The sequence below is a fragment of the Macrotis lagotis genome, chromosome X (assembly GCF_037893015.1).
Source record: "Macrotis lagotis isolate mMagLag1 chromosome X, bilby.v1.9.chrom.fasta, whole genome shotgun sequence".
Taxonomy (NCBI): Eukaryota; Metazoa; Chordata; class Mammalia; order Peramelemorphia; family Peramelidae; genus Macrotis; species Macrotis lagotis.
The window spans coordinates 47,638,461-47,664,828 of record NC_133666.1 but is presented as its reverse complement, the minus strand read 5'-3'; the positions used below and the strand labels follow the sequence as shown (position 1 = coordinate 47,664,828).

The following is a 26,368-nucleotide window of genomic DNA, read 5'->3' as shown; positions in this document are numbered from 1 at the left end:
TGATTAGATACAAGTCATAAAATAAGTGACATTTATATTGTACTTAAAAATTTGTACTATGTTTTGTAAAGATTACCTCATCTAAGCCTCAGCAATCCTATGAAATTAGGTATTATCATGCCCATTTTACAGAGGAAGAAACTGAGGCAAATTACCCTTAGGCGTATAAATCTTGAGTGTCATAGATAGGAATGGAAAGTGCTTCTTCCAGACTTCAAATCCAGCTACTGCACCGTCTAGCCTCAAATTCTTCATCTGTGGCCAAAAAGGCAACTTAAATGCTTTGGCTCTTTTACTTTATCTTTTGAACCTCATTTTTCTCCTCTGTAAAATGGGAATGGGGTGGATAGATGATCTCTAGGGTTTCTTACAGTTCCACATGCTATGATTTCATGAGAGATGTGATGGGAAAAGATTCTCCTTAGGCTTGGTAACTGTCAAACTTCAAGAATTGGCTTGCTGAGGGCAGCTAGGTGGTGCAGTAGATAGAGCACCAGCCCTGGAGTCAAGAGAACCTGAGTTCAAATGCAGACTCTGATACTTAACACTTACTAGCTGTGTGACCCTGGACAAGTCACTTGACTCCAACTACCTAATCCCCAAAACAATAAGAAGAACTGGCCTTCAGCCCATTAGGTTCCAAGTTTGGCCCTTCTGCTCAGGACTCTGGATATGGCACAGTTCTGCAGCCACAAGGGGGTGGCATGATCTTGTACACAGCCTAGCCTCTCCTTAATTTTTGATCTGACAACCTTGGGATACTTCCAGAAACCCCTCCCAATTATTTATTTAATTATTCCTGGGCCAAGGGGGCATGCCCCATTTGGTGGTATTGTTGTTTAGTCAATTAGTTGTGTCCAGTTCTTTGTGATGCCATTTGGTGTTTTCTTGGCAGAGATACTGAAGTGAGCTGCCATTTCTCCAGCTCATTGTACAGATGAGGAAACTGAGGCAGAGAGGGTAAGATGACTTGCCCAGGGTCACATAGCCAGTAAGTATCTGAAGACAGATTTGAACTCATGAAGATGAGGCCCAGTGCTCTGTCCACTGCAATGTCCCCTAGCTGCCTCAGACTCCATGTAGGAAATAGAATCCAGAATTTCTAACTTCTGGTTTGATGGAGTAAACCTGAGTTTCATTTTGACAGACTGCCCAGCAGGTAGCTTTTTGTGCTAGTCAGTTTTGGTATGAATAGGGCATCCATAGACTGCTGTGAGGAAAGTGTATAGTGGCCCTTCTGATTCCTCTGCCATAGTGGAAGCTGTGCCAGTGTAGGTGGTCAAAGATCTGAATTCTTATCCTGGTTGTATCATTGAGTTACTTACCTTGAACAGGTTTCAGAATGGCAAAATCTAAGAATTGGGATGACCCTCAGCTAGTAGAGAGTTCAACTAAAACATCAATAGGAATCCATTTTACAACACTGCTGACTGGATGATATCTAGTCTTATGTTCAAATACATCCAGTGATGGGGAGCTCACTACTGTTCCAATCTCCCCCCCCTCAATTGCTCCAAATTCTACCCTCTGATGCTAAGCAGAACAATACTAAACCCCCTTCCATGTGAGAGTTCCTCAAATATGATCATGTTCTCCCTTCCTCCAAGTCTTTTCTCCAAACCAAACACCCCCAGTTTCTTAAACAGATAGGTCTATTTAGGGTGTGGTCTCTGGGTTCTTTGTCAATCTGGTTGCCCTCCTGGAAGCATGTCAGTTTGTGAATGTACTAATGTTTGTCAGTACCCTTCCTAAATCTGGCCCAAAGCGCTCCCTCTCTCTGCAAGGCAGAAGGGGTTAAGTGGCTTGCCCAAGATCACACAGCTAGGTAATTATTAAGTGTCTGAGGCCGCATTTGAACTCAGGTCCTCCTGACTCCAAGGCTGGTGTATCCACTGCGCCATCTAGCCACCCCAGCAATGCCTCTCTTAATGTAGCCAAAGGTCACATTGACTTTCTTAGCTACCAGATCACACCATTTGGTGATTTGACCTGAGGTCTTTTAAGATGGCTAGATCTTTTTCACACAAGCTCAGAGTTAAGATAATAGTATTTTATTTATTTCCAGTTCCATGTAAAGATAGCTTTCAATTTTCATTTTTTGTAAAATTCTGAGTTCCAAATTTTTCTTCTTCCCTCCTTTCTCTCCCCAAGATAGCTATCTGGTATAGGTTATATATGTACAAACATGTTAAAGAAATGTCCATATTAGTCATGTTGTGAAATAAGAATCAGAACAAAAGAGAAAACCACAAGAAAGAAAACCCAAGAAACTATTTTTAAAAAGAGAAAATCATATGCTCTGGTCTGCATTCAGACTCCATAGCTCCTTCTTTGGATGTGGATGCTAGCTTCCATTACACGTTCTTCAGAAGTCTTTGATCATATCCTACTGAGAACTGAGCTTATCAAAATTGAGCATCAGACGGTGCTGCTGTTACTTTGTACAGTGTTCTTGTTCTTCTCACTCCCCCCGAGTTCAAATCTTGTATCAGATACTTACTAGTTGTGTGACCCTGTGGAAAGCACTTAACTTCTTCTGCCTCAGTTTCCTCAACTGTAAAATGAGAATAATGAGAGCATCTACTTCCCAGGGTTGGTGTGAGGATCCAATGAGAGCAGATTTGTGAAGCACTTAGCACAATGCTTACTTAGCACACAGTAGGCTCTTAATGATGGCTTGTCCCCCACCACTTCATGCAGCACATTGGGAATTGTGACTTTAGAGTCCAAATATGGTGACTTTCCTCTCATTGATGGAAAAAAATGTTTTCTTGTAGCAATATCGACAAATATTTTTCATTTTTCAGCTGTTCATTAACCTCTTTCCAGTTTCATCTTTAAACGCTTTTGGGATGATCTGGTTTAATTGATCTTTTACCAAATTTTTCATATGCTTGTTTTTCCCTGCTTTAAGAGATGAGACTGCTCATCATCTTACTCCATCCTTTTCCTTAAGATTTTACAAACAAGTTTATTGGCGAAGAAGAACAAGGATGTTTTGGCTGAGCTATTTTGTTGTCATTATGGTGATTGTTTTATATCAATTAAACTACTTACAAAAATTATTATAATCTACGTCAATGTCTGTTTCTTTATCCATTTACCATTTTCATGTCAACTACTTGTCAAATAAGTTGAGTTGGCATTGCCTCAGTTACATAGCATATCCTCATTTATATTTTTTCTTCTTGTTTGTTTTTGCTTTTGCTTTTGTTCAGAGAAGCTTGATGGTGTGGCTATTCATAACTGATATGGAGATGGCTTCCATTTCAATTACCAGCACTTCCTGTTAAAATATAATCAGTTCAGTTTTTTTCAGTGCTTACATGTCTACTGTTTTCTGACTCTTTTCTTAAAGAAAGTATTCATGATATATCTGTAGGGAGGGATGTGTGTGTTGGGGGGAAGTAGGGGGTATTGTGTGATGTAAAAGCCTTTAATTTTTTTTTGCAGTTCTTGATTCCTGAACTATATTTTATCATCCTCTCTTGTGCTCACCTTTGCATAGAGGTCACCAGGTAGCAAAGTATATATTGATTTAATTGGAATGTCTCCTCAAGGTCTTCATAGAATTTCTCTACTGCCCCCTCCTCTTCAACAGATGTTGGCACATAAGCTGTAATTATCTTCCTGGTGGTCTTTTTGCAAAAGCTTATCATAAGCCCTGCATTATGAGATGACCACGTGTCCCATGAAATATTTCTTGTTGCCTTTGGACACATGATAAAACCAGTGCCTTTATTTGCATTTCCAAGGAGAACCTGTAAGCAGCTTTCCATTTAGCTGCAAATTTCCTTTTATTTTCTGGTTTTATTTGTAGCAGGAATGCCAAGATGGATATGACTCATTTCTTCCAGTAGTATATCCACTGAGGTCATTAGACACGGATCTTGCATTTAGAGTACCAAGAGTCAGGTTGATGCATATAGACAGCCAAAAGACTAATTCCTGCCATCCTCTGCCCCCTTCCCTTCTCACACCAGCACTGCAGGAATAGAAGAGGGTCACAGAGGACTGAGGGCCATTTTGTATTTGTCTTTGTCTCCTGGGTTGCTCTTGTTAAAGAACATGGAGTGGCTGACTTATTGGGAAGGAGCCTCCAGGTGATAAATTTCCAAGACATTTAGAGCTTGAAGACTCTACATGGAGACTATCGAGGCCAACTCCCTCATTAAGATGAGGAAAATGAAGCCATAGGTGAAATGACTTGCCCAAAAGCTCACTTTAATATGGTCCTTTCATGGCTTACAAAGCACTTGGGCAAGGTGGCACTCTCCCAGGTGATGGATATACAGAGACAAAAATGAAGCAGTCCCTAGCCTTGGGCCATTACTGGGGGAGTATACCAGCTACAGAGATGGGTAAATACAATGCTATTTATTTGAGGAGAAGCATTAAAAACTAGGGGGATCAGAAAGACCTCCCATAGGATATGGCAGGTGAGCTGAACCTTGAAGGAAAAGAATGAATGAATGCAAAGGCATGGAGATGGGAAGATGGGATGTCAAATTCAGTGAAGTTTGGCTGGAATGAAGAGTGAATGAAGCAGAAGAATATGAAATTCTATTGGAAAAGAACCAGACTGGAGAGGATCTGAAATCCCAGTTACCAGATCAGATTCTTAGGATATTCATTTGATAGCTTTGTGGAGGATAGATTAGAGGGGGGAAAAAGACTCGTGGCAGGGAACCCAATTAGGTGGCTATTGCAATAGGTTAGGAGGGAGGGGATAGTCCTGAATTAGGGCGCTATCCATGTGAATTGAGAAGAGACCAGATAAAGCAGTTGTTGTGGAGGTGAGAAAATGGAAGGTCTGAGAAGTGAGGTGACTTTTCCATAGGCCCATACTAGGACAGTGGCCAAATGGGACTTATGTCCTACAACTTCAAACAGGATGCTCTTTTCTCCATCCCACATGGCCTCTATGAGCCATATCAATTTTATATGTTCCTCCAGCAGTGACTTCTGGTGAGCTCATGTTCAGGAGGTTGGTGTTTGTTCATTGCCTGGGATATTGTCTTGCTCTTCGGGGGCCTAGCAGCAAGATGATGCTGTAATAAGAGCGAACCAGAGTTCCCAAGGAAGCTGTTGCTGGTGCTGTCTTCTCTGCCTGGGTTCTGGAGGAGCTTGCTCAGAATGAGGAGCAATTCCATTGCTCTCCCCTTGGGCTCTCTATACCTTCTGGTCCTGATATTTTGTTTTACAAGGTCCTTTTCCAAATGTGCCATTCTGGGTTCCAAGGCTCTTCTCAATCCTGAAAGTCTGTGTTCTAAGACCCTTCCCAGCCCTACCATTCCTTATTCTAAGGTTCTTCCCAGCCCGTATATTCCCTTTATAGACCCTTTCCCACACCCCTCATCTTTGTCATGTCCTTTGCCCTTCCCAGGGCCTGGACTTGTGCTGAGCGCATAGGAGGTCCACAGTATTTTCCTGTTGATAGCTTGCCCATTCATCTTATGTAATGCCCACTTTGAGTGCTTGCCTTGGGCCTCCTCAGGGGCTCTGACTTCCCATTGAAAGACCAATGGCTATGGTGACCTTCCGATCAACTTATGGCAGTATGCACCATCTTGAAGTTGTTCAGCCAGTTCTTTGGAGGCTAGCTGAGGTTTGCCTTTCCCCCTGGAGCTAAGGGAAGAAGTCAGGAAGTGAGGCAGATGCGATCTAGCTACATTGTCTTCATCGTTAGTGGTTATTAATAATTCAGAATTGAATGATAATTACAACAATAATTTTGCTCCTTGGGAAAAAATGTCAGTTCTTGCCGGAAACTCCTGTTTTTCCTGAAACGATGTAATAGACTCCAAAGACAGCAGAGAAAGCTGTGCATATTTGGTGGGGAAGTCATCACAGGGACTTCAATGGAAGGGAATATTGGATCCATTTGGAAGTTATTTGGATGTTACTGTCTATTTTCTTTTGCTTCGATAAAACTATGTTTCATTAAAAAATTAAAATTTGGATTGGTCTTGGTTTAGAGACTCAGTAAATAGAGTTTATTTCATTGCTGTCATCAAACAATTGAAAGGCTATCATGGGGAAGAGGAATTATTAGCCTTGTCCTGCTTGGCTCCAGAAGTTCTAAGGTGGGGAAGGTCAAGAAAGGCAGATTTTGCCTCAATATGACCAGATATTTCCTTTTTTTTTGAATTTTTTTGAATTTTTTTTTGAATTTTACCCAATTGAGATTTACCCAAGTGGGATTTGCCCAATCTCACTTCTCTCCATCCATCTCCCCCAAAAGGCAGTCTGATAGTTTTTACATTGTTTCCATGCTATACATTGATTAAAATTGAATGTGTGAACAGATATATTTTAACCATTAGAACTGTCCAGAGAAGTAATGGACTGCTTGAGGAGGTGGTAGCTTCATTCACCATGTCAGAGCTTTTGAAAGGAGCCTTGGAGAGGTCATCTAGTCCAAACCCATTTTACAGAGGAGAAAACTGAGGCCCAGGGAGGGGAAATGACTTTCCTAACCCATCATTATGCAACTAAAGGGTAGTAAAGATTCAAATCTTTGACTCCAAACCCAGTGTTCTTAACACTATCGACAACCCTGCTTCCATGGACTCATTTCTCTAAGTTCCTAGAACAGGAGATCTTGACCCTGGTTAGACTTCAGGGAGTCTGCAAAGAAGTTACATTTTTATTTTAATATAATTACTTTTCTTTTTCTTTTTTTTTCCATACTTAAAACCATGGTTCTGAGAGGGATACCCCTAAGGCTTCATCAGCCTGTCAAAGGGGATCAGTATACAAAAAAAGCTTAAGAACTCCTCGACTGGAACAAATGGAAACAGGGAGACCTATTCTGGGGAGCCCCCCACCCCCAGCCTTCTTCCTGTACTTGGTGTAGTGGAGAATACTAGCTTTGAAATCCCAGGACCTGGCCTCTGACACTAAAGAGCTGTGTGACTGTGGGTAATTCCCTTACCTTTTGGTTTCTTCTTCTGCAAAGTAGGGGCTAAGATAACTTGTATTCTCTGCAGGATTGCTGAACGGAAATGCATTTGGCAAACCTTGAATACTGTAGAATATGAGTTATAGGGTCCTAGTTCCCTCCTTCCTGCTGAGAGCTTGAATCTGCTGTGGTTTCCTTGGCCCAGATGTTCCCCATCCATTGGTGCACAAGGAAGGTGTGGGGGGAAATACTGAGGGTTGACCAATTTGCCAAGAGGCTTGGAGGGAGGAGGTTTAGCTACTGGGGAGGGAGAATATTGTCCCTCTATTACAGACAGTGGGAAAATCCAGCCCTAGTTCTCCTGCAAGATTTTTTTTTTTTTGATCTTGTAGAGAAAAATCAGACCTTGTGTTTTTCTGCTCTATTTCTGAGGAGGTAGAAATTTAACACTTGCCCATGGGGAGAGAAGAGCGATGGCAGACCCTAGGGCTAGGAGCTGTCCAGCACAGAGTCAGGGATCTGTACCCATTGACATCCAAGAAACTCAGAATGTGGAAATTGGAATGGGTTTTAGAATGTAGAATTCTTATAGCTGAAAGGGACCTTAGGGATCATCTAGTCCAGTGCCCTCATGTGATGGATGAGGAAACTGAGGACTAATCCCCAAAAGGATGTCCCATGATCAGCCAAGTTTGGTCACGTATAGCAGGTCAGAGTAATATAATATAGCTTTTGATGAAGGAAACCTGCAGGAGAGATTAGAGCTTGGGGGAAGAGGGTAGGGGAGGGGGGTGGGGGGGAAATATAACCATCACATGGCTTGCTCTTCTCCTCATCCAGTGAAATGTGCTCAGCTTAAGTGGAAACAGCTGCTCTGCTGGAGAAGGGAGAAAACAGGCTTGGGCTCCATGTTCAGCTGGCTGCTGTGTTGCCTTGGAGTTGTGCATTCAGACCCCTCCTCCTGTCAGAGGCATTTAGGAAATAAGGGCTCTGGTAATGGGTTTGTAAATCGGGGTTGGTGTTGATGAGGGGCCCTCCTCTTGGGAATGGAGAGAGAGAGAGAGAGAGAGAGAGAGAGAGAGAGAGAGAGAGAGAGAGAGAGAGAGAGAAAATGAATGTATGTGTGTGGTGTGTGTGTGTGAGAGTGTGTATGTGTATATGTGTGTGTGTGTGTGTTTGGGAAGGAGAGGAATGCCGGCCTTGGGCTGTTCAAGCTTTTCTAATTAGAGCACATGGTCTACCTCTTTTGTCTGGCAGAAGCCCGCATTATTAATGGATAGAGAAGGTGGTGGTTGTGTGTCATTGCCTGGCTCCTCTGTAAAATACCTGTAGAAATAATGAGGATGCTGGGGGTCTGGTATCTTCCTCCCCTGCTTGAGTTTTCTCCATGGAAGATACTGAAGTCCTGGAAGTCCTGTGGGGACTGGCTTGAGGTCCCAAGCTTGGAATCCTTGCCCTGTGACTTCTCTGTTCTGTGATTGCCTTGATTTCCTCTCTGAGCCTCGGTTTTCTCCTTTAAACTGAGTTTGGACCACTCTCTGAGCTTTCTCCTTTCAAGTTCTCTCTGGCTCTAACTTCTATCATCTACTTTCTAAGGCTTCTCTCAGCTCTTTTGCTTTCTGTTCTGAAGTCCTTCCTAGCTGTGACATTCGATGCCCTAAGATCCCATTCCCACCTGACCTCTGATCCTTTGTCCACGTCTACAACTACAGCAACCACTACAAGTGACAGATGAATGGTGAACAAAGTGGTCCAGATCCTCATGGGCTAGAGTAGTCACTGAAGCCTTCCTGGAGGAGATGGGACTGAGACTAGGCCCCTTGGGAAGAGGTAGGAAAGCTAATTGATGAGGAGGCCCGGATGCCAGCACTGTGAGATATGGCAGTAGACTGCAGTGGTTTTCTCACTAGGTTGCCCACACTACAGTCCCAGCACCTTCTATTGGAGAGTTTGCCAAAGCAACATTTATTGACACCCAGGTCGGTAATCATGTCCCCAGTGAATTGACCTTAGCGTTGTAGGCCCTGGGGTAAGTGATACATAGCACAGACATTCCCTTGTGCCTCAATTAATCCTTTCCCCATGACAGGTGACAGACTCACACAGAGGTTGTCTGATTTATTAGCTTTGAACCCCGGGTGCATTTGACAGTGTTGGAATTTTCAACCAATGGGTTATCTTGAGCTGTCATCGAGTGTTTATTAAGCGCCATATCTGGGTCTCAGCTGGAGCAGGGGCTTCTGGGAAATTTCCCTCTCTGCCAGCATGGGCTAGGAGGAAGGGTGATGTGTTCTCCGGTGTTCTTGCTACTGCTTCTGGAGTAAAGGCAGGAAATCACTGGCTCAATGGGTAGGATCCTGCAGAGAGATATGATTAGCATGGCGTCTATCAAGGCCTGAAGTTGAGTCATTACCAAGTGACTGCTTTTCAGTAGAACTTGTCCTCATAGGGAGTCCTAATCTTAGTGACTTAGGAGCTCATAGAATGTTAACTCTAGAAGAAACCTTACTTAGGGTGGTAGAAAGAACCCTGGGAAACTTGGGAGTCAGGAAACCTGAATGTCAATTCTCAGTTAAAGCACCTAAATAGCCATAAGGCTGTAGCAATTTACTTCTCTGAGCCTCAGTTTCCCTTACTGTAAAATGAGGACAATAGTACCTGCACTCCCTTCCCTAAAAAGCTAGAAAAATGAAAGCTCTTATTGTTAGTTCAAGGACCTTCCAGCAGGGAACACTGGCAGACACCAAGGCCTGTCTAGGACTGGGAGCTCACTTCCACCATCATGGCTGCCAGGCAGCATTCTTTTCCTTCATATATTGTGAGGACAGTGTTTTCTAAATATATCAAATGGAGCGCTGTCCAGGATTCCCACCAGACTGTCCTGTGCATCTGGCCCTTCTGGGCACCTCTGAGATGTGTCTGGGCTAAAGCATGCCCCAGAATTTTGGGGCACACACCACAGCAGAGTGGCAAAGGAGTACATGCTGGATTGGTGGGGATGGCCTCCAGGGGACTTTGTCTCTTACCTCATCTACTGTCGACTCCTTTGTTTTTCTGTAGCTCAAAGTAATACATGTGCTTTGGCCTAGATGCTTGGAATTTCCATTTTTGTGGGACTGAAGGTGGCAGAAGCCACAGATCTCTCTGGGCCCCAGGCTGTGGCTGCCCAGAGTAAAACAGGTAGGGGTGTTGGCAAGAAGATGAGACTAGGCAGAAGACCAAGATTCAATATTTGATGTTTGTTAGATTCAAGATTTTTTTGATTTTGTTTTTGCAAGTCAGTGGGGTTAAGTGACTTGCCCAAGATCACATAGCTAAGTAAATATTGTATCTGGGGTCGGGTTTGAACTCAGGTCATCCTAACTCCAGGGTTGGTGTTCTATCCACTGCACTACCTAGCTGCCCCCCAAGATTTTTAAGAATTAAAAAATTTAAAAAAACCCAACGACCTGGATTTGAGTCCTGCCTTTGCCCTGTTTGTTAGCTGTGTGACCTTTAATCTCTTCCCCTTTCTAAGCTTCAGCTTCCCCAACTGTGAATTAAATGATTGCTAAGAGTCTCTGTAGCTCTAAATCCTAGGATCAGAAGACTGTGAGACAGTAGAAAGGTAGAGAGATTTGAGTTGAGTCCTGTTCTACTACTTATAGGTCACTTCCCCTGTCTTCCTGAGCCTCACTTTCTTCCTCTATTGGGCTAGGTACCCTGTCACCCCTTAAGGTCTGTGACTTTCCTAGCTAAACCTGCTGTTTCCTCCCAACCTCACAGCAGATTTTGAATTTGACCTCCCTCTTAGGGGCAGTGAAGGGTTCCAACTGAAGGACATCCCAAGAACTTGAAGAGGCAAGTCTACTCCCTCTGAATGTGTCCAAGGAAGAACCCGCTGAGCCCATTCTCCTTAGCCTAGTCTTTATAGTTTGATTTCTATGGGATTGCAACACAAATGTGACCATGGCACTCACTTGTTCTAGAAACTCTCATGGCTCCCTGATGACTCCAGAATCAAAAACAAACACTTTGGCCCAATGTCTGAAACATGGGCAACCGTACTGTATGTGAGCTTAGAATGGCCGAGCTGGGTGGGGTCTTAGAACACAGAGCATCTGGGAGAGATGATAGAAACTAGAACAACAAAACTGGGAGAAAACTTAGAATAGAGATGACCAGAACTGGAAGACAACCTAGAATAACAGTATTAGAAAGACCTTGAAGCCATTGAATGACTGGGTTGGTAGAGATTGAGAACACACTCTATCACACCTAGGAGACATAGAATATTTAATTATATTCACTGTGAATACATTTATAATACATAATAACTATGTACTGCAATCAATATTTAATTTATAATAAATAGGACTGGATTTCCTTCAATATAGACTTTTTAAGATTGGAAGGATCATGGGATAAGAGCTTTCAAACTGGAAAGGACCTTGCCATTTAACAGATGAGGAAGCTGAGGCCCAGAGAGGTGAGGTGGCTTTCCACAGGTGTTGCTCAAGTGGCAGATGGCAGCCTGCTTTTCCCTGGATCATATGTGCTCTCAGGATGTGGGATGATTATGTTGCCAGGTACTGTCGAGGTCATTCGATCCAAACCCTTTGTTTTTCAGAATCTCAGCATCTCTAGAGTTGGCAGAGACAGCGGCAGGGGACATCTAGGTCGAACTGCACCAGGCCACGAGACTCGGGACAACTCGGGAGAGAGAGCTGAGGCCTAGCACGGACTTGCCTTCATTCTCCTGGCCTGTAAGTTCAGCAACTTGGGTTAGATTTTTTTTGGGGGGGTAGCTAAAATGGGGTGTTTTGGATTATTTTGGAAAGTTGTTTGCATTTCTAGAGTGTGCTAAGGTTTGTATATTATTTGTTATGTTATTTCATTTGAGCCTCAGACACCCCCGGGGGGGGATGGTGCTTTTACCCAGGGCCCCACCAAATTGCTTGTGAACTTCTGTTTCCTGCTTACTGAGAATAACTGTGAACTTGGCCAGAGACCCCAGGCTGGTTTTGTATTTTATTCTTCAAAATTTAATAAATACCAACAGTAATCACTATCATGTAGATACTGCTTTAAGGTTTGCAAAACACTTTATGAATATTATCACAACTTTGGGAGGAAAGGTGCTGTTCTTCTCATGGCAGATAGGGAAACTGAGGGAGGCAGAGGTTAAGTGACTTGCCCAGAGTTACACAGCTAATAAGTATCTGAAGCAGGATTTGAACTCGTTTTCCTGACTCCAGTCTACCACTCTATCCATTGTCGCAACTAAGCTTATGTAATATTTTCTCATTTAAGCCTGACAAAAACCCTGGGAGGCAGGGGCTATTTTTATTCCTATTTGATAAATGAGAAACTGAGGCTGAGGGAAGTTGAGTAACTTGCTCAGTGTCACATAGTTAACTAATGAATGAGGTTGGATTTGAACTCAAGTCTGAGAAAGACTTTAACATAGAGGGTGAGAGCTAGGGGACACCTCAGAACATGGAATGTCAGAGCTGGGTAGAAGGAGGTACTTAGAACATTGAGGTCTAGAGTCAGGAAGTCCTGAATCCCAATGCAGCCTCAGACCCCCACTATCTCTATTTCCCTGGGAAGTCCTTTCACCTTTGTTTACCTCAGTTATATCAGCTGCAAAATGGGAATAACAACAGCACCTACATTAAAGGATTATTTTTTTAGAAAGATTTTATTTAGAGTTTTACAAGTTTTCCCCCATTCTTGCTTCCCTCCCCCCACCCCCAGAAGGCAGTCTGTTAGTCTTTACATTATTTCCATGTTATACAATGATCTCAGTTGAATGTGATGAGAGAGAAATCATATCCTTAAGGAAGAAAAATAAAGTATCAGATAGCAAAATTACATAATAAGATAACAGGTTTTTTTTCTAATTTGAAGGTAATCATCTTTGGTCTTTGTTCAAACTCCACAGTTCTTTCTCTGGATACAGATGGTATTCTCCATTGCAGAGAGCCCAAAATTGTCCCATCACAGGGTTATTTTGAAGATTAAAATAGATAATAATTGCCTGCCACTTAACTCTGTACTATATACATTTTAGCTATTGTCATTTTGTTATTTCTTAGTCATGTCTGACTCTGACCCCCTTTGGGGCTTTCTTGACAAAATACTGGAGTGGTTTGCCATTTCCTTCTCCAGCTCATTTTACAGATGAGGAAACTGAGGCACTGAGCATTAAGTGACTTGCTCAGGGTCACGGAGCTAGTAAGTGTCTGAGGCAAAATTTGAGCTCCTGACTCCAGGCTGTGGTACCTAGCTTTCCCAGATATTAGTATTATTATCATTATTATTATTACTATTATTACTATTATTATGTTGGGCAGATTTTGAGAGATAGTGGAGGATAGAAGGGCTTGCTGTGGGGTCAGAGAGTCAAACACAATTGAACATAAGCATCATCGTCATCATCATCATCATCATTGAATGTCAGAACATAGAATGTTGAAACAAAAAGTGACAAAACCGATAGGAACCTTTGATCAGAGAATTTCAGACCTGAGAGAGCCAAGGGGTTTTAGTACATTGTACGTCAGTGTTGGTGTTGCAGGTGGTGTGGCTTAGTACAGAATCTCTCTGAGCTAGGAGGCAATAGAGCAGGCGATAGAAAACATTAGAACTGAAACCTAGGCTTTTTAATTTCCTATTCAGATTCTTCTTCCCATGCTTGGATGTGTGGGGACAGTTACAGTGAAGTTCTAGGTTTTGTGAACAGAGGCAATGAAAATTGCAGATTTGGGTCAGCCCAATTCTTTTGAAGATTATTTCTCAGGAATCGTGTGTGTGTGTGTGTGTGTGTGTGTGTGTGTGTGTGTGTGTGTTTTCACCCTCATACAGAACTCCTTTCTCTCTGCATACATGAAGGGAAACAGTGACTTACCCAATCCCCAAACTCAGATAAGCTGTGAGACTGTGGGCAATTAAGTTACCCACATCAATACTCAGTTTCCTCATTTGTCAAATGAGAATATTTCCTGGATGCTTGTGAGGAAAGCTCTTTGCAAACCATGTATCTACATTTGTAGAGTATTTACCTTGATAATCTTTTGTGGAGGAAATTACCAGTGTTGTGTGAGTATATCTCACCATTTGGGAAGGCACCCCAAATGAACCAGTTAAAGAGAGGAAGTTAATTTGTTGTGGTTCCCATATTTCAGGGCTTGATGCAGTAGTATGCTTTGGTAGAGAAAATACCACTAAGAGAAATGAACTTGGGTTCTTTCTTTTTTTAAAAAATATATGTCCATATTAGTCATGTTATGAAAGAAGAATCAGAAAAAAAGGGAAAACCATAAGAGGAAAAAAACAAATGAAAACAAGTTGAAATTAGAATGCTTTGTTCTGCATTCAACTCCTTCTCTGGCTGTGGATGGCATTTTCCATCACAAATCTTTTAGAATTATCTTTGTTCACTATATTGTTGATAGTTGATTATCACCCAATGTTGCTGTAAATGTGTACAGTGTTCTCTTGGTTCTGCTCATTTCACTCAGCATCAGTTCATGCAAGTCTTTCCAGGTTTTTCTGAAATCCACATGCTCATCATTTCTAAAAGAACAATCTTAATTTTCCATTACATTCATATACCACAACCACAACTTGTTCAGCCCTTCCCCAATTGATGGACATTCCCTCAAATTTCAATTCTTTGATGGACCTGGGTTCTGATCCCAGCTCAGCCACAAGCTTGTTATATAACCTTGAACAAGTCACTTCTCTTTATCTCTATAACACAACAGTCATTATAGAGAGGCAGCATGGGACCCTGGTGCTTCCTGATTCAGACCCTGTGCCTCAATTTCCCCATCTGTAAAATGAGGGGGATTGACCTTAATGGCCCTTAATGTCCTTTCCAACTGTAGATTGATAAGCCTATGATCACTGGGAAAGAGTAGCACTAATGATGGAGAAAGAGGATAATAATTAGCCTGACAAGAATGAATCACTAGAGGCTTTGTCAATAGAATTGACATGAAGAATTCTTCAGTGCTGCTATTTATTCCTCCCCTGCTGTTTGTAGAGTTCATGATGGATGCTGGGGGAGCTGCAAAGTTTTGGTAAGACACGGTTCTAGCCCTCATGGAGCTTCCAGACCAAGAGGAAGCTAGTATCAAAACATAGCTAACTGTTACATACATTACCTAAGGAATATGTCAGGGAGGGTCCCAGCCAGGTCAGATTTGAGGACCAATAATCGACTTTCAAGGATAAGGTGAATGGGGAAGGGTCCTGCCAAGGCACATCTTTGAACCTAGACTAGTTCAATTTGGTTGGATTCTTAGGTCCTTTTTCAAGACACAATGGAAAGATCTCTGGTCCTGGAATCAGAAAGATTGAGTCTCAAGTCCTGACTCAAGAATTTATTTTCTTCATGACCCTAGGCAGGTCATTTCATCCTCTCTTAGACTCAGTTTTCTCATCTATAAGATGTGCTATTAAGAGTTTCATTCCCTGAGTCACAATGTAAATGAAATATGGTAAACACTTTCAGGAATTTGAAATGCTATGGAAATGGAAATTGCTCCTTAGCCCAGATTAGGACTCTCCAAGAAGCCCCTGGAATCTGGCGCAGAACAATTTCATGCTTTGCAAAGTAGTATTTTGCTTTTTTTTCCTTTCAGAGTTAGCATCACCTATCTGGAGGATCCTCGTGGATATTTAGGGAGGAGTTGTGGGGGTGGCAGTAGGAAGACATGGGACCTTGGTCAGCACAAACTGGAGGCAATGGGATAGAGCTACAAAAGAACTGGGTCTCCAACAATATAGGAGGGCTGCCTGTGGAAGACAGACCAAGGCAGGGATCAGAGAAATGCACAGGAAGGAATTGGCAATTGGGCCTTACTAGAGAAATTGTTCCTTTCCTGCTTAGGAACTCTAATTCTCCATAACTCTCAGAATAGGGGTGGGGAAGGAACGCACATTTGGACCTCCATAATATCTTTCACATCCTTGCCTTCCCCTCTTTTCCCACCACCACTTATTTGACACAACTCCTTATTTTTTTTTGCCATTCTCTTTTTGCCATTAGTCTTTTCATTGTTCTACAACAGCTTTCAGAATCTTTGTTCTTCCCCGTACATCAATCATTTCACTCCATTGCTTAAAGATTGATTATCAGTGGCTCCCTATTGCTTCCAAGTAAAGGGTATCAAATCCCCTTCTCAGTCTGGTCACACAACCTTATTTCAGATTGCTCCTGCACTGTAGTCATATGATACTCCTTGCTGCCCCCAATACCTTGGTTCAAGATGTTCCCTATATTTGGCATGGCCTCCCTTTCCCTTCTTATCTGGGAAACCTCCTGAAATGCCTCCTCTTTCCCAAGCCCTACCATTTAGTGATTGATTCCCTTCCCATCAGACTTTACATAGCAATTTGATTTGTGTTTCTCTATGCATTTGGAGGTTATTGCAAATGTTGACAATAATGATAATTCATATTTGGATAGCTTGTTAAGGTTTGTAAAGTATTTTACTTATATTTGTTTCTTATGGCAATCCTGGGAAATCAATGCTATTCTCCCCATTTTACAGATATTATAGTTATTGATATTTCATCCTCATACTAGATTACAGATGCCATGAGAGCAGGATTCTGTTTTATCTCCAGCACCTCACACTGGAGAAAGGGGCTGGGATGCAGAGGAAAAAAATTGGGCAGAGTGAGGTAGAAAAGGCAGAAAGGAAAAATGGAGCCTGAGAGGGAGCAAGATGATGTAATCATATCTCCACTGGTATCTTTGGGGGATCTTCCTCAACCCAGCCTCTTTTTCCTTTTTTAATTACAATTTTATTTTATTTTTCCAATTACACACAATGTTAGTTTTTCAACATTCATCCATTTGCAAATTTATAAATTCCACATTTTTCTATCACTCTCCCCCCCCCATGGCAGTGGACAGTTTGCTAAGAGTTGTACATGTGCATTTGTGTTTAACATATTTACATATTAGTCCTGTTGTGAAAGAGGAATTAAAGCTAAAGGGAAAGGAAAAAACCATGAGAAAGAAAGGAAAAGCATAAAAGAAGTTTTAAAAAAGTGAACATAGTATGCTTTGCTCTATATTCAGACTCCATAGATTTTTTCCCTCTGGCTGTGGATGGCATTGTCCATAGTAGATCTTCCAGGATTGTCTTTAATCTCTGGACTCCAGCCCCTTTTTCCCTAACCCTCTAATCCCAGCCCTAAAAGTTCATCCTTCATCTTGGCATTGCAAGACATCTCAGAATTGAATAGATCCTCAAAGGTAGCTAGCCTAACTGTGTACCAAACTCAACTTTCCTTTAGAACTGGGGTGGGGCACCCTTTTTTCTCCCAAGGATCATTTGGCTATTTATAACATCATTCATAGACCATACAAAATTACCAACTTAAAAATTACCCTACTACATTGGGTCAAACATTTATTTAATTTGTCCCTAAAAACCTCCTAGATTTATTGAATTTTGCATTTCACCTGTGATTGTTGTGGCAGCACTGGACCAAATGATTTTGCAGGTCTTATATGACCTGTGTGCTGGACGTTCTGCTCTAAAGGGTCTCCACCAATGTAGTCTCCTAGCCCTGACGTGAGAGCGACAAGGGAACTCAATCAGCCATGTTGGACTTCTGTTAGAAAGATCCTTAGTAAACCAATCCCAAATCTGCCTCTCTGCAGCTTCCACTTTCTTCTGGAGCCAAACAAAACAAGTCTTTTTTCAAAAGTCTTTCCTATTCATGAGGACTGTTCTTGACTTTCCCCTCTGCTTGGTTCCCCTACAGTTTAAATGTTGCCAGTTTCTTCAATTAATCTTCATAAATAGTTTCAAATCTTCTATCCATCCTGATCACTCCCCTATGGACCTGCTCCAGACTTGTTTTTCCTAAAATCTGGTGAGCGGAGCCAAACCTTATCCTCTAGTTGAGGTCTCATCAGGGCAGGAAATAGTGCAGGAACATTTATTGCCTCCTCAGTCCTAGACAGTATTCCTCTCACAAATCAACCTAGTTAGCCTGTGATTAACTTCTTAGATTGCATGTTGACTTGTAGTCTTCTCAGATCTCTAGATTTTTTTTTCAGGCAAATTGCTAGGTAGTTCTGCCTCTTTGAGGTTGATTTTTTTTTTTGAATTTAAGTAGAGAATGTTGCATTTATTCCTCTAAAATTTTTTCTTACTAGATTTGTGTCAGTATTCTATCACATTGAGATTTCTTTGGATCCCCACTGCCATTCAGTGCGCTAACCATCCCTCTCCCTTTTTTCTTCTTTACAAATTTGGTGAGTGTATCATGTATCATCTTTCTCCAAGTTATTGATGAAAGTGTTTGATGACGCAGGACTAAGCCCAGATCTTTCCAAGTTGACGCTGAACCATTACCGACTAGAGATCGGGTTCATTGATATAACCAGCTCCAAATCTACCTATTTTTTTTTGAAGGAATAGTAGGAGATTTTGCCAGGCGCTTCACTGCAACTAAGTGAACTTGCTCCTGACCTACCAGGCTAGTGTCACAGAAGGAAATGAGAGAACCTAGTCTTGTGCCACCTTCTTGTGACCTCAGTTTCTTTTTCTGCATGTTCACTAACCATCCTAACTACTAACCAACCATCCTGTGGCTTCTCTTCATTTTCTACTATCTTGTAGAAAACATGGACAGGAGTTCATATTCAGAACTTCTTGTTCTTTCTTCTTTAGGCCATACTTCGTCTAGACCCGATACCTTGACCTTGGCCAGTACAGCTCATTTATCTTAGGTATCATTTCCTTACTAGCTGTTTTTGTCTGGACTTTTCCAGTCTCCACATCATTTCCTCCTGGCAGAGAAAATGTAAGCAGCATAAGAATTGAGTAGTTTTACTTCTCAGTAGCCTCTGTAATCATTGTCCCATTCATTCTGAGCAGCATTCCTATCCCTGTTAAAAATTCCCCTCTTTCCGCAACATAGTTTTTAAAAATTAGCACTTTCTTCTTCTTAACTTTTGTTGATGGTCTCAACTCATTTTAAGTTTTAGTGCTCCTAACACTATTCAGACATGATTGTGCCACACTCATATTCATTCTGTGTTATCTGGCCTTGCTTCGATCCTCTGTATACATGTCTTGTCAAAATCTCAATTGTTTGTTGAATTTTCTGTGCATCCACATCAGACTCATTAAACAACTCTACAATTTCTTCTTCATTGGAATTGTTTTGGTAGCAACCCTATAATTTTATTGATGAGGAAACTGAAGCATGGGTTAAATGATTTGTTCAAGATTACATAGAGAGTACTTTCCTCTTTCTGGACACTCTACTTTCAGTGCACTGTTATCTTCTGGTTTCCTTTTTTTCCCTCTTGTACACTAAGATTTCTTGTCTCAACACCTTCCCCCAGGGAACAAAGAAAATAAACATTCACACAAAGAAAAATCCACGGCTGTTTCTCTCAATGTTTGGTTCAGCTGCCCTCAGCCCACTGTAGGTTCTCTTTGGATATTACTTGAGATGAAGACCTTTCTGTACAGGCATATCCCGCCTACCTTCACTAATTGGATTCTGAGAAAACAGTGTTAGGTGAAACAATGTTAGAGGGGGGCAGTTAGTTCCATAGCAACAGTGTTTATACTGATGAGCTAAAGCAACATGGCAACAGTGAGCTGCCTTGAGCTGCCTGATGCTCTGGGGAGTTAATGCTGCAGTGGTTCAAGTCCTGTCTCAGATTTGCATCTCAGGCCATTGGCCAAGCGATCCCATGGCAGGTCATTGGCCTTTTAGGCTGGTTTTGGTGGTTGGGATCCACGGGCACTATGGTAGTGAAGTTGGCTCAAGATCGAGTCACAGAATCAAGAGGTGTGAGGGAACTTTGAGGTCATTACGGCCAATCTCCTCATTTTAGAGATCTGGAAAGTCCTCAAGGGCCAGAGGAGGAAAGTGACCTGCCACAATCAGAGGAACCCTCTTCCTCTGATGCCATTGCCCTGGTCTGTCTCTGATGCAGCCTAGATCTGCTGTGTCCTTCCAGCAAATAGGAGAAGGAGAAAGGTTCACAGAGGTTTCCTATGCCTTTTAATCTCCCTGCCAAGGATCCTGTTAAAGCTCATGACTTGAGGTAGTAACAGAGTCGGCTCACAGAAAAGAAACTCAGATATACACAGACTGCCTCTTTCCATCTTTTGCATGCTCTCTCTCTCTCCTCTTTCCTTCTCTTTTCTTTCTCTAATTCTCTTTCTCCTCTCTCTTTCTCTCCATTTCTCTCTACTCTTTTTCTCTCAATTTCTCTCCTCTCTTGATTTCTCTCTCTTCCTCCCCCCCCCCCACTCTTGCCTGCCTCCCTCCCCCCTCCTTTCTTGCAGTCTCATTCATACACACAGCCTTGAAGGTCTATTGTCACATGCTAGCAACATGAAACCTGGACAAGGACTCCTGCTTTCCTCTGTCCCCTTGATTTCCACTCTGCAGAATGGCTCTGGAGGCCCATGAGCAGGAAGGGTGAGCAGGAGGGTAGTTTGGGAAGCTGCAGGGTGGTGGTTGTGAAATCGGAGAGGACTGGCTTTAGCTCCAACTCTCCTTTTGGATTATTCTTTTCCACTCAATTAAGCCCTTTCCTTGGTGCATGCTTTGAGCTTCTCATAGTCCTTGGACTGCCTCAGCAACATCCATTCTTTAGATCTTCCCCTTTTCCAATCAAAATATATCTGTCCTGTCCCTCATTCCATCAGGGCCTTCCTAGTCTAGGAGATAGACTAATTCAAGCTAAAGGCTTACTGGATTCAAAAAGTTTTTGAACAAGTCCCTTCCTATATACAATCTAAATGTTAATAATTCAGAACCTTAACCCAGGGTTGGGGAATCTGTGCCCTATGGGCTGTATCTGCAATTTGGTTTAATCTCCTCAGATGCAAAGGGCAAGGACCTGTTGTAAAAACAACTCAACTTTCAAAGTCTTTAGTGGCAATATCATAGGAGCTCCCACATAGGAATGATATTGTATGAGAGCAGATGGATGGGTTTATCTCCTCTATAGGATACAATGGAACTCTTTCAACTTTGCCAGGGAAATGGATTTATCAAAATGAATTTTGAAGCATCCTGTTTCCAAATATTAGGTTAAAACCAACATAACTCCTCAAAATAAATGTAAGCAATGTTTGCTCATTTCTCTTTTAGACTAGAGTAGAGGTTCTTCATCTTTGTTTTGCCATGGACTCCCATCTGGTAAAGCCTTCTCAGAATAATGTTTGTCATTTCGGAAAATAATATACACAAGATTAAAAAGGAAATCAATTACACTGAAGAAAAGATGGCATTGGGTTTTTTTCCCATTTAAGTAGAAATCTACCCACGGATCCCCAGCTTAAGAATTAGACCAAGATGAGGAAATGAGATAGATAATTGCCTTTCCCCAGGCAGTCATTTGGTCTCTCATGTCCCCCAAGGTCTTCTATGATTCTTCTCTTTAAAGACCCAGGCAGTCAGGTGGTACAGTGGATAGAACACTGGCCATCAAGAGAACAGGAGTTCAATTCAAGCCTCAGACACTTGATATTAGTTGCGTGACCTTGAACTCACTTTACCCTGATTACCTTGTGTCCAGGGCCATCTCCAGTCATCCTGATTCCTATCTGGTCACTGGACCCAGATGACTCGGAGGAAAAGGTGAGGCTGGTGACTTAGCATAGCATCCCCACTCCAGTCCAATTCATATGCTTGTCAAGGCATCACCTCCCTGATGTCATGGTCTTCTTCAAGAACAAAGGACCAGCATCATCATAAACCCAGAGAGTGACCATGTCCTGACAGTTGTACCTTTTCAACATCACTCAGATTTCCCCTGAGATCTCCAGAATTCCTATACCCCGTAGGGAGCCTTCCCCTTCCTTCCCCCTTCTCTTTAATGACCTTCCTTCTCTCTCAAGTCAAACTTTGTTCCATTTTATCAATCATTTGGGCTACAACAGTTAATGTGGCAGCTGGGGGCACTGTACTGGCTAGAGCTCCAGACTTGGAGGCAGGAGGACTCATTTTCCTGAATTGAAATCTGACCTCAGACATTTCCTAACAGTGTGACCTTGGGCAAGTCACTTTGCCCTGCCAGCCTCAGTCTCCTCATCTGTAAAATATGCTAGAGAAGGAAATAGTGAACCCCACCCCCTCCAAAAAAAAAAGGATTCAGGAAGAGTTGAACAAGACAGAAAATGACTAGACAGTAACAACAAAAGCAAAGTTAGCATATGTTGGTGTCTTAAGCCCCTTCCTCCCAGACATAAGGGCAGGGGCCAGGCCTCATTTAAGCTGTGAGTCTCCTCAAGCAGCCAAGACAGGGTTGTGTACACAGAGGGTGCTTAATTGCTATTTTCAGCTGTTATCCTTAGGCAAACATTGAGGGCATGCTTTGGCTACCAGGGAATATTTATTGAATAGAGGCTTATGTTACTTGTTCTTAATTTTGTTTGTTTTACATTTCTCTCTCCTTCTTAAAATCCTCAGTTAGTTTTTTTTTTTTTTTTTACTTTGGTTGCTATTTCTATTTTTAACCTATAGACCTATGGCTTTTCCTTCCCCTGCATGAAAGGAATTCTGATATAGCACAAAGAGACCTGGATTTGAATCCTGATTTTGCTACTTTTTGTGTAGGCTTGGACATGTCACTTACCCTCTCTGGGATTCATTTCTTGCTCTTTAAAATAAGGGATTTGGAGCAAAATGATGTTGAAGGTCCATGATTTTTTCAGTGTCTCTACATGGGCAGTTGCTTCCTCTGTCTATAACGTTCACAAGTCTAGATCTACAAGGAACCTATTAGGCCAGCTAGTTCAACCCCCTCATTTTACAGAGGAGGAAACTGATCCCCATTGCGGTACAGTGACTTTTCCCAAGGTCACACATTTAGCATTGTCAATCTAGAATTGGAAGGGATGGCCCTCAGAAACCCATTCCAACTCTCTTCTTTTACCATTGAGACCCAGGGAGTTTAGGTCACATGGATAAAAAATATCAGAGGTAGGAGCAGCTAGGTGGTGTAGTAAATAGAGCACTGGCCCTGAAGGCAGGAGGACCTGAGTTCAAATCTGACCTCAGATACATAATAATTGCCTAGTTGTATGACCTTGTGTCAGTCACTTGACCCTTTTGCCTTAAATAATAATAAAAAAATCAGAGGCAAGATTTGAACACAGGTCCTCTGACTTGAGAGGCAGTGCTCATTCTACTGTTTCACAATGCTCAGGTAAAACCAGTCCCTTGACACTGAAGGACCCATGGCATGGGCAGAAGGGTACAACTTTAGTGCTGGCCTTCAGGGATGCTGTAGGGAATCCCTCTTTGGATCCCCCAGTACTGCCCAGGGAAAGGGGGCCAAGCTTGGCAGCAGTGACAGCCCAGCCCCCACCCTGCCCCAGTCACCATCTGGAGGGTGTGACTGGGCTCCCAGTGGGGGCCTGGGCCTGTCAGTGACGAGCGCCAGCTTTGATGCGTCTGGGTATTTATACAATGCCACCTCACTTTCCCTGGGCTCAGTTGATTTGGAAACTGTGATTAAAGATAACAGTGGGAAAGACAAAACCACCCTTCTCCTGCGTTGGCTACAAAGGCCAATTGCAATTACATCACTTGAATGTAGTTAGAATCCATTTTCCTCCGTGAAGCTCCCGCAAGAATGCCCAGGAGTAATTAAGGCAGGCTGGCTGGTGGCGGAAGACTGTTGGAGGCAATTAGCAAAACTGTAACAAATGTAGATGGAAATCAAGTCTACATCCCTCAGCATTTCAAGTCTAAACCAGGTAATCTGTGGTCCATATTCCCCAAAGGAAGTCAGTCCCAGAACCTGGAGCCTGGCCCCCAACCAGGGCAGGAGATGCAGGGAGCAACAAGTATTAGAAACCTGGAATGTCCAAATTGGAGGAACCAGACTTTCAAGGTCATCTACTTCTCTGAAGCTGGAAACCTGGCTAGTGTCCCTGATGAAAGACCTCCTAGCCCTGATTGTACACCTCCAAGGAGAAGGAGCACTGTACAGAAGATGTGAAGGATTAGGAGGTAGAACCACTCCCCTGGGAGTGCCCATACAGGCAGAAGAATGTGGTGGAAAGAACCCTGAATCGACATGGCTGCTATTTTCAAGTATTTTTAAAGCCCTCATATGAAAAAAGAATTGTTTATTCTGCTTGAGCCCAAAGGTCCAAATGAGGAGTAATGTGGATGGAAACTGCAGAGAGACCAATTCAAGTTCAACGGAAGGAACAATTTCCCAACAGTTTGAGTTGTCCCAAAGTTGAATGGGCTAACTTAGTAGATAGTGAGTTCTCCATCACTGGAGGTAGTCAAATGGAACTGGATGATCACATATGAAGTATATTGTTATGCCAATTCTTGTTCAGATACAAATAGTGTAGCTCTCTTCTGACTTTACTGTAATAGGGACAGTACAAAAAAGAGGCTAGCGGGCAAGATTTCATCCCACTGTAGTTTGCTGACCCCTGCCATAAATCATAGCAAAGAACAGAAGACATTCTTTCCTTGCCCAGCTTGTATAGTCCTACCCACAAAGGCAATAGAATTTTATGGAAAGGAAAGATGCTTCATCAGGGTCAACTTCCTGGGGGAGCTATGATTTGAGTTGGGCCTTAGTGGATGCGTTTGATTTTAATAGGCCAAAGTGAGATGGTAGAATCATTAAGAAGCAGAAGGATGACATCATGGTGTTTGAGGAAGATTCATCTGGACAGGGTGTACAGGATAGGGCAGAGGGGAGTAGAGAGAAGAAGAACAGAGTGGAGGTGGTCATGGCTCCCTTAGCCTGGCAAAACCATGGCAAACATTGGTGATCTTGGTAAAAAAAAAAAAAAAAAAAAAGCAAACCTCTCCCTTTCTCTGGTTCTGAGTTGGCTTGTCTGTCTGTCTCCTTCTGTCCCTCGTTCCCTTGCCATCTGCACTGTGACACAAAGGTGGAGCCAATGGGAGCTCCCAGCTCCTGGCTGTCTTCTTTCTTTTTCTCCCCCCACCCCATCATCACACGCAAACACACGCACATAGGAAAGCAAAGCAGAATGGGCAGATTGGTTTTCCGAGGGAACAAAGTGAAACAGCTGGCGAGGTTTGAGGAGAGAGAGAAGAGAGGTGCACAAGGGAACATGAGTTGGCGAGGGGGAGCGCTGGGCGCCGGAAGCTGCCCCCACTACTTTGTTGTGCTGACAGCAGAGAGGCAAGAAGGTATTGGCAAGCATGTACATTGCTAACTCCCGAGGCTGGGGCTGCTGCTGCTACCACTACTCTGGGAAGGGTGAACCTCAGCAAAGATTCGGGCCCAAGACATGAGCACTCCGGTTCGGAGTTGGCTTGGTGGGTGGGAGTCTCAAAGTCTTACCCCCCCCCAACTTGCTGAGTAACCTATGGCCAATCTTGACCCTTTCTGGTAAATGGACACTGTAACTCTGATGATGCATCAGCAGAAGGTGGATGTGTCAATGGGGAAGCCACACACAAACTTCAGTCACTCTTTTGTGTCCGGGCTTATGGTGGTGACCCCTGTTTTACAGGTAAGAAAACAAGCTCAGAAAATTGAAGTGACTTGCTCAGGGCTACACAGCTGCCAGGATTTCATCCCAAAGTCATGTTCTTTTCCCTCTGATATGTTTAGATCACCAGTATTACTAGGGTCCCTCTTCTGGAATGGTCTGTCAGTGATTCTCTGAGGTCATAAATTCTGACCTCCCATTCCAGTTCTCTGTTGGCTCTCTTATTTACCGGTGGTATTTCAAAGGTGACCTCAGCTGTTGCCATTTAGATAGGCAACTCAAGGCTGGGTCCATGGTCTGTAAGTAATTGGGACCCCCAATGAATTCTGCCAAGTTCTAGCAGGATGTTGTCCAGGGAGGAGGAGGTCCAGAAGCTAATGCCACAGGCACCTCAGCTGCAACCCAACTCCCAATTTTACCTGTTCTCTTGCCAGTGAAGACTATTGCTTCACCAAATATTTCCCTTTCCCCTTCTTCCCCCCCCAACCCAAACCTAGCATGGACTGATTGGATCTATGAACTAGGCCTCCAGGCTTCCCATAATCCACCTCCCTTGAATTCTGCAGTGGAAGTAGAAATGGGAGTGCTGTCGAAATGAGCTTGATCAGCTGGTTGTGCCAGCCTGAGGAGCATTTGGAGGCTGGTCCCCTTGCACAGCAGCAGTTAGCACCTGCGCTCCTAACTTGCTACAACTCGAGATGGAAGTGGAGAGCATAGGCTTGGTGCTGTGAATGGAACTCTCCCTTTGTGATTAAAGACCTGACTTCCAATCTTGGCCCTTAGTGACCTTAGGCAGGTCATTTCCTCTCTCTGGGCTTCTGTAAATTATCTCTAATGTAAGTCTTCCCTAGATCATATCCCCAATCAGGCCCCCTGAGCATCCCTGGGACTGGATTTTTCTTAGTTCCCTGGATCTTGATTATCCGATTCTGACTCTGCATACCAGCCTTCCCCTTTTCTCTCGTTCAGACAGGTTTCT

At 42.9% G+C, this 26,368-nt stretch overlaps 1 protein-coding gene across 5 annotated transcripts in view; it reads left to right on the top strand.

Moving 5' to 3' along the window:
* Nucleotides 1–26,368, top strand: part of NEXMIF (neurite extension and migration factor) — a 194,663-nt gene that overhangs the window by 88,385 nt on the left and 79,910 nt on the right. For all 5 annotated transcript variants that reach the window (XM_074200053.1, XM_074200052.1, XM_074200051.1 and 2 more), the window contains one exon: nucleotides 11,514–11,649. The gene's annotated coding sequence lies outside the window, so the exon portion shown is untranslated. The remainder of the gene's footprint in view (nucleotides 1–11,513; nucleotides 11,650–26,368) is intronic.